Source organism: Jaculus jaculus, chromosome 10 (genome assembly GCF_020740685.1).
Source record: "Jaculus jaculus isolate mJacJac1 chromosome 10, mJacJac1.mat.Y.cur, whole genome shotgun sequence".
Classification (NCBI taxonomy): Eukaryota; Metazoa; Chordata; class Mammalia; order Rodentia; family Dipodidae; genus Jaculus; species Jaculus jaculus.
This window is the reverse complement of record NC_059111.1, coordinates 90,094,889-90,103,394: the sequence shown is the minus strand read 5'-3', so window position 1 is coordinate 90,103,394 and position 8,506 is coordinate 90,094,889. Positions and strand designations below refer to the sequence as shown.

General features: G+C 44.8%; 1 non-coding gene across 1 annotated transcript; it reads left to right on the top strand.

The window, feature by feature from the left end:
• The first annotated feature begins 4,855 nt into the window (after window positions 1–4,855).
• Window positions 4,856–4,982, top strand: LOC123464271. Its single transcript, XR_006639500.1, has one exon. It is a non-coding gene; the product is annotated as a small nucleolar RNA SNORA31 (small nucleolar RNA).
• Window positions 4,983–8,506: the final 3,524 nt, after the last annotated feature.

Sequence of the window (8,506 nt, the reverse complement as noted above, 5' to 3'; positions counted from 1 at the left end):
AAATTAAATTAATTAAAAAAAAATAAAAGCGTGCACCACCATGCCCAGCCCCACCCCTGTTTTTTGTTTTTTCTTTCAAGGTAGGGTTTCACTCTAGCCCAGGCCAACCTGGAATTCACTATGTTGTGTCAGGGTGGCCTTGAACCCACAGAGATCCTCCTACCTCTGCCTCCCGAGTGCTGGAATTAAAGGCATGTGTCACCGCGCCCAGCTTTTTTTTTTTTTATTTAAAGTTGTTTTTTTTTTTTTAATTTTTTTTATTTATTTCTTTGAGAGCAACAGACACAGAGAGAAAGACAGATAGAGGGAGAGAGAGAGAATGAGCGCGCCAGGGCTTCCAGCCTCTGCAAACGAACTCCAGACGCGTGCGCCCCCTTGTGCATCTGGCTAAAGTGGGACCTGGGGAACCGAGCCTTGAACCAGGGTCCTTAGGCTTCACAGGCAAGCGCTTAACTGCTAAGCCATCTCTCCAGCCCTAAAATTTTTTTAAAAATAATTTTATTTATTTATTTATTTGAGAGCGACAGGCACAGAGAGAAAGACAGATAGAGGGAGAGAGAGAGAATGGGCGCGCCAGGGCTTCCAGCCTCTGCAAACGAACTCCAGACGCGTGCGCCCCCTTGTGCATCTGGCTAACGTGGGACCTGGGGAACCGAGCCTCGAACCGGGGTCCCTAGGCTTCACAGGCAAGCACTTAACTGCTAAGCCATCTCTCCAGCCCTTTTTGTTTAATTCTTAAAGAAACTGAGGCAAAAAGACTGTTCAGAATGACAGCCCTAACAACTTGAGTGAACCATTGACTATCTAGTCACTGGAGCAACTTGGTCACCTGCTTGAGTTCATTTCCTCCGCTTCTAGTTCCTTGGAAATCTGTTCACTTGTGAAGTTAGCCCTTGAATGGAGTCTTCCATTTCCTCGTTTCCAGATTTGTATTGGAAGGTGCCGGGGCTCTGCCATTGCTGCAAAACCCACAAGAGTTTCTTGAGCTTTCTCTGCGCATTTCTGACTCTCAGTATTTCCTTCCTGTTAGAAAGCGGCAGCTCAGAGCTTCATCCTCCAGCTGTTGGGGCAGAAACTAACAACTCTTAACTGAATTCTTTCTTCCTCCAAGGGCACCAGGAAGCCGCAGTGCCATCTGGCATGTGGAGGGGCACAGGCCACAGCTACCCGCTGGCTTGCCGCTAGAACTGATTACTGTGGGGATAAACGGATTCTTCAGCAACATGTGGAGATGAAACCCAAGAGGTCAAGCCCTGGAAAGCGGCAGTGATTTAGCCTTTACCCAGATGCCACCGCTACTTGGAACCAACAGTCAGGTCATATTCCCTCACTCCTCCCCAACCATTTTCAGCAGCTGCTTTTGCCATCTTTGTTGCTGTGGCAAACCAGGCATATGTGAAGGTGGAATTACTATACTGGAAGTAGGATGATTAAACACAGGTTTATTATCTAGTGAAAGCAATTAAAACTATAGATCTTCCTTCGCCTGACTTGTTCAGGTTGCAAAACCCTGGCGTACAGGAATATATCCTCCATGTAGAAGAATTTCTCAAAGGTATCTGCCCAATCCAAGAGAAAATGAAAACACTAAGGGGCCAGGAAGATTGCTGAGTGACTAAAGGTGCTTGCTTGCAAAGCCTGACGGCTCAGGTTCAATTCTCAAAATGCCATCATAAACTGCACACAAAAAGTGGTGCAAGCTTATGGTATTCCTTTGCAGCTGCAAGAGGCCCTGTTCCCTGTTGTGCCCATACACACACATGCAAATGCATTTAAAAAAATAAGAGTCGGGCTGGAGAGATGGCTTAGCGGTTAAGCGCTTGCCTGTGAAGCCTAAGGACCCCGGTTCGAGGCTCGGTTCCCCAGGTCCCACGTTAGCCAGATGCACAAGGGGGCGCATGCGTCTGGAGTTCGTTTGCAGAGGCTGGAAGCCCTGGCACACCCATTCCCTCTCTGTCCCTCTGTCTTTCTCTCTGTGTCTGTTGCTCTCAAATAAAAAATTAATTAATTTAAAAAAAAAGAGTCTGGGCTAGAGGAATAGCTTAGCAGTTAAGGCACTTGCCTGTGAAACCTAAGGACCCAGGTTTGATTCCCCAGGACCCACACAAGCCAGATGCACAAGGTAGAGCATGCTTCTGGATGTTTCTCAGTGGCTGGAGGCCCTGGTGCACCTATTCTCTCTCTGCCTCTTTCTCTGTCTTCTTCTCAAATGAAAATAAATAAATAAATAAAAGCCAGGCCTGGTGGCGCACGCCTTTAATCCCAGCACTTGGGAGGCAGAGGTAGGAGGACCACCATGAGTTTGAGGCCACTCTGAGACTACCAGTGAGTTCCAGGTCAGCCTAAGGTAGAGTGAGACCCTACCTTGAAAAACACAAAACAAAAAAAATAAATAAGTTGTGGTGGTTTGATTCAGGTGTCCCCCATAAACTTAGGTGTTCTGAATGCTAGGTTCCCAGCTGATGGATATTTGGGAATTAATGCCTCCTGGAGGGAGTGTATTGTTGGGGGCGGGCTTATGGGCTTTATAGCCAGTTTCCCCATGCCAGTGTTTGGCACACCCTTCTGTTGCTGTGGTCCATCTTATGTTTGCCAGGGGGTGATGTCCACCCTCTGCTCATGCCATCGTTTTCCCCTGCCATCGTGAAGCTTCCCCTCAAGCCTGTGAGCCAAAATAAACCTCTTTTCCCCAGAAGCTACTCTTGGTTGGGTGATTTCTACCAGCAATGCGAACCGGACTGCAACGTAAGTAAATAATAGTTGTTCAGTTTTCATTAAGTCAAACATTTTTTTAAAAAGATGATTTTAAAAGATGAAAATAGGGCTGGAGAGTTGGCTTAGTGGTTAAGGTGCTTGTCTGCAAAACCAAAGGACCTAGGTTCGATTCTCCAGGACCCACGTTAGCCAGATGCACAAGGGGGTACATGAGTTTGTTTGCAGTGGCTGGAGGCCCTGGTGCACCCATTCTCTCTCTCCTTCTTTTTCTATCAAATAAATAAATAAAAATATTTTTTAAAAAATAGATGATACTGTATACATGTAAGTACAATGATTGTAATGGGGAGGTAATATGATGGAGAATGGAATTTCAAAGGGGAAAGTGTGGGGGTGGGGAGGGAGGGAATTACCATGGGATTTTTTTTTTATAATCATGGAAAATGTTAATAAATTTTTTTTTAAAAAGTAAAGATCATTTTAAGTAATGCTTTCTGTGGGGAAAAAAAAAGATTAGGGGAGGGAGGGAATTACCATGGGATATATTTTATAATCATGGAAAATGTTAATAAAAAAAATAATAATAATAAATAAAAAAAAGATTAAAATAGGGCTGGAGAAGATGGCTTAGCGGTTAAGATGTTTGCCTGCAAAGCTAAAGGACCCCAGTTCAATTCCCCAGGACCCACGTAAGGCAGATGCTCAAGGAAGTGCATGCATCTGAAGTTTGTTTGCAGTGACTAGAGAATGGGTGCGCCAGGGCCTCTCTCTCTCGCTACCTCTTTCTCTTTCTCAAATAAATAATATATATATATTTTAAAGATGAAAATAATACACTCAGGGTAGAACTGCTGTGAGCCATCTAGTGCCATATTCAATTATGACCAGACATAGGAAGTAAACTTCTAATAGGAAAACATGATAAATGGCCGGGGATGTGGCACAGAGATAGATTACTTGTCTAGCACGTACAAGGCCTTAGGTTCTATCTGCAGCACTCAATAAGAAAGGAGCGGGGAGGCGGGTGGTCAAGATTTTTCAAAATCTTAAAACAAGTCGTAACATGAATCCCAGCATTCACAAGGTGGCACACGTGTCTGGAGTTCGACTGCAGTGGCTGGAGGCCCTGGCGTGCCAAAACCAAGTCTCTCTTGCTTTCTTTCTCGCTTTCATTCTCTCATATTAGGGGGCGGGAGGAAAGGCCAGTTCATTGGGCTTGTCTGAGGAAAAAAAAAAAAATTCAAGGCCTTATCAATAATAACTAATATGATAGTTACTTGTGAAAGAGCATGTGGTTCCAAGGAATGAACATTCAGAAAACAGGCATGACACTTTTAAAATGAAAACATGGGGCTGTAGAGATGGCTTAGTGGTTAAGCACTTGCCTGTGAAGCCCAAGGACCGCAGTTCGAGGCTTGATTCCCCAGGACCTACGTTAGCCAGATGCACAAGGGGGCGCACGTGTCTGGAGTTGAGTGAAGTCTTCCCAGGAACCAAATTAGACAAGAAGCATCCATATCAGCCTCACCAATTAATTGAAATCATACAAAATTGAGATTGGGAGGAAGCTCTGACCCTTCCATGAAACTTGTGGACATTGAAAATAAAAACAGGGGCCTATAGAGATGGTTTAGTGGTTAAGGCACTTACCTGTGAAACCTAAGGACCCAGGTTTGATTCCCCAGAACCCTCATAAACCAGATGCACATGGTGGTACATGCATGTGGAGTTTGTTTGCAGTGGCTAGAAGCCCTGGTATGCCCATTCTCTCTCTCTCTCTCCTTGCAAATAAATAAAAACAAAATTCAAAATATCTTTAAAAGAACAGAAAATAGGAGGGTCAGGTATAGTGGCACATACCTTTAGTTCCAACACTCATGAGGCAAAGGAAGGAGGTTGTTGTGAGTCTGAGGCCAGCCTGAGACAACATAGTGAGTTCCAGGTCAGCCTGGGCTAAAGTGAAGCCCTACATGATAATAATAATGCCAGGTATGGGTGGCACACACCTTTAATCCCAGCACTCAGGAGGCAGAGGTGGGAGGATTGCCGTGAGTTCAAGGCCACCCTGAGACTCCATTGTGAATTCCAGGTCAGCCTGGGCTAGAGTGAGACCCTACCTCGTTAAAAAAAGGGGAGGCTTCTGCATCCACTGATAGACCAGGAACAGTTTGTGGTTCTTTTGGTTTGCACTAGGATGCAAAAGTAAAGAATCCCTGCGCTTTCTGTCTGTCGGTGTGGCAGCCTAGATTGAATGGGGGAGTACATCAGTATGGTAGAAAGTGTGCTCAGTTGGGACGAGGGGTCAGCGACCTCTTCTGTTTTCACAGTAACACATCCACAGTCATTTGGATCTATCGCCTGTCATCGCAGCCGACTGCTGCTTGCCATTCATACAACACCAGGACTAGAAGAACGGGACTGATGTCATCTTGACCTTTTATTTTGACTGGCTTATTTGGAGTGGAGGTATTTTTTTTTTTTTAAGGGAAAAAAAAAACATGTCATGTAGGTTGTCTAAAAATAAAGTGCAACCTTTAATCCCAGCACTTGAGAGGCAGAGGTAGTAGGATCGCTGTGTGTTCAAGGCTACCCTGAGACTACATAGTGAATTATTCCAGGTCAGCCTGGGCTAGAGTGAAAGCCTACCTTGAAAAACCAAAAAAAAAAAAAAAAAAAAAAAAGGAGAATTGGCAATTTCAGAGCTGGAGAGATGGCTTAGTAGTTAAGGTGCTTGCCTGCAGAGCCTAAGGACCCAGATTGGATTCCCCAGAACCCACATAAGCCAGATGCATACAGTAATACATGTATCTAGAGTTCATTTCCAGTGTCTAGAGGCCCTGGCATGCCCATTATCTCTCTACATATATGTAAATTAATTAATTAATTTAAAATATTTTAAAACAAAAAAGTTGGCAATTTCTTATCACTGGTACATGTGATCCCAGACTAGCCATGGCAGGTATTGAAAGACTCACCACCCTACAAAGACATTTCAAAAGGTCAAAGCACTTAGTGCTCATGACACACTGGCATCTGCCAGGCATTTGTCCACATCTGATAAACTCCCCATCATGACATACTCCACAGAGACTGGATTAGCAGAATTCAATGGTTGCCCCACCTCCTAAGACCAGGAATGACCAGGGACTCTGAGAGACTATCTCTCAGAAATGCCTCCTCTCTACCTCTGAACTTAGATTCTGAACTTAGGTGTTCCTTGGCTCCAACCACTGAAGATAAAGAGATCAACAGATTCACTCCCTGAAGGTTGGCACAAAAGCCACCTCAAAGATGACTCCATTTCCCACTAAGGTCCAAGAAAAATAAAACCCAGGACACTGGAAGTTTGTCCTCTATTTATTATCCTTTGAAAAACTCGAGGCTCTTCCCTCTGAGAAAAGGTCATCTGCCATTTGCTTTTCACATCCAACATTTCACCACGTGCAAGGGTCCACAGGACATGGAGCTGTGACTGAGACTCGGGGCACAGCGTAATAACACAGCTCCGCTCTAAACATGTGCAGAGCTAAAGCCGACGTGAATGACACTCTCGCAAAATCACCCTGTCACACACAACTCTGCACTGGAAACCGTGATTTCACCAGACGCCATGACAGCATGGACAAGGAAAATGACAAACCCTTCAGGGGCAGTAACCTCCCAGATTTTTCTAGAAACTGAAGAGGAACCAGAGGCACAGAAAACAGACTGGGAAGAGTGAGAATCACTGAATGAGAAAACAGGTGGAAAGAAATCAAGCTGGAAGGAAGGGTAGATTGCTCAGCAGTTGGAGGTGCCTGCTTACAAAACCTGAAGCCTGGGCGTAATGGCCCAGCACCCATATAAAGGTGGACACACAAATTGGCACATGCATCTGTATTTTCTTTGCAGAGGCAGAAGACACTGCTGCATTCCTACTCACTCTCTGTGTCTCTTTCTTCATCTTTCTCTACCTCTCTAGCTTAAGTAAATAAAGAAAACAGTTTCTAAAATATTCTTAAAATAGCTGGGCATGGTGGCGCACGCCTTTAATCCCAGCACTTGGGAGGTAGAGGTAGGAGGACTGCTGAGAGTTCAAGGCCAACCTGAGACTCCATAGTGAATTCCAGGTCAACCTGAGCTAGAGTGAGACCCTACCTCAAAAAACCAAAAATAAATAAATAAATAAAATATTCTTAAAATAATAAAAATAATAAAAATGGGCTGGAGAGAGATGGCTTAGCGGTTAAGCGCTTGCCTGTGAAGCCTAAGGACCCCGGTTCGAGGCTCGGTTCCCCAGGTCCCACGTTAGCCAGATGCACAAGGGGGCGCACGCGTCTGGAGTTCGTTTGCAGAGGCTGGAAGCCCTGGCGCGCCCATTCTCTCTCTCTCCCTCTATCTGTCTTTCTCTCTGTGTCTGTCGCTCTCAAATAAATAAATAAATAATTAAAAAAAATAATAATAATAATAATAAAAATAAAAATAAAGTGCAGAGCCGGGCATGGTGGCGCACGCCTTTAATCCCAGCACTTGGGAGGCAGAGGTAGGAGGATCGCCATGAGTTCAAGGCCACCCTGAGACTACAGAGTTAATTCCAGGTCAGCCTGGACCAGAGTGAGACCCTACCTCAAAAAAACCAAAAATAAATAAATAAATAAAGTGCATTTAAATTCAAAAAAAAAATTAAAAAAAAGGGGGGGAGGCTAAAGTGATGGCCCAGCAGTTAAAGGCACTTTCTTGCAAAGCCTGCTGGCCTGGATTCAATTCCCTAGTACTTACATAAAACCAGATACAGGCTAGAGAGATGGCTCAGAGGTTAAGGCACTTGCCTGGAAAGCCTAATGACCTGGGTTTGATTCCCCAGTACCCATGTAAAGCCAGATGCACAAAGTAGCACATGCATCTGGAGTTTGTTTGCAGTGGTGGAGGCCCTGGCGCACCCATTCTCTCTGTCTGCCTTTCTTCTCTCTCTGTTTGCAAATAAATAAACATTAAAAAAAAATAGCCAGGTGTGGTGGCACACACCTTTAATCCTAGCACTAGGGAGGCAGAGTTAGGAGGATCACTGTGAGTTCGAGGCCACCCTGAGACTACAAAGTGAATTTCAGGTCAGCCTGAGCTAGAGTGAGACCATAGCTCGAAAAAAAAAAAAATTTAGGCCAGATGTCGTGCTTCACCCCTTTAATTTCAGCACTCAGGCAGCAGAGGTAGGAGGATCACCATAAGTTCAAGGCCACCCTGACACAGTTTAGGCTTGAGGGAAATCCTACCTTGAAATCCCCCACCCCAAAGAAAACATATTTTGAAACTAGATGCACAAAATGACTCATGTCTGGATTTCCTATGCAGTCAGTGGCAAGTGTTCCTAGAAAGCCCAGTCATAGTCTGTCTCTCATAAATACATAAATAAATAGAACAAAAAATATTGGGGCTGGAGAGATGGCATAGTGGTTAAGGCACTTGCCTGCAATACCTAACAACCTGGGTTCAGTTTCTGAGTAACCACATAAAGCCAGATGCACAAAGTAGTACATGCATCTGGAGTTTGTTTGCCGTGGCTAGAAGCCCTGGATCAGCCTGGGCTACACTGAGACCCTACCTCAAAAAAAAGAGTCTGGAGAGATTGCTCAGTGGCTAAAAGCATTTGCTTGTAAAACCCTAATGGCCTGGGCTCAAATCCCCAGTACCCATGTAAAGCTAGATGCGGTATATATATTGTTTTGGGGCTGGAGAGATGGCTCATCAGTTAAAAGCACTTGCAAAGCTTGATGGCCTGGGTTTGATCCTCCAGTACCCATATCAGCCAGAAGCA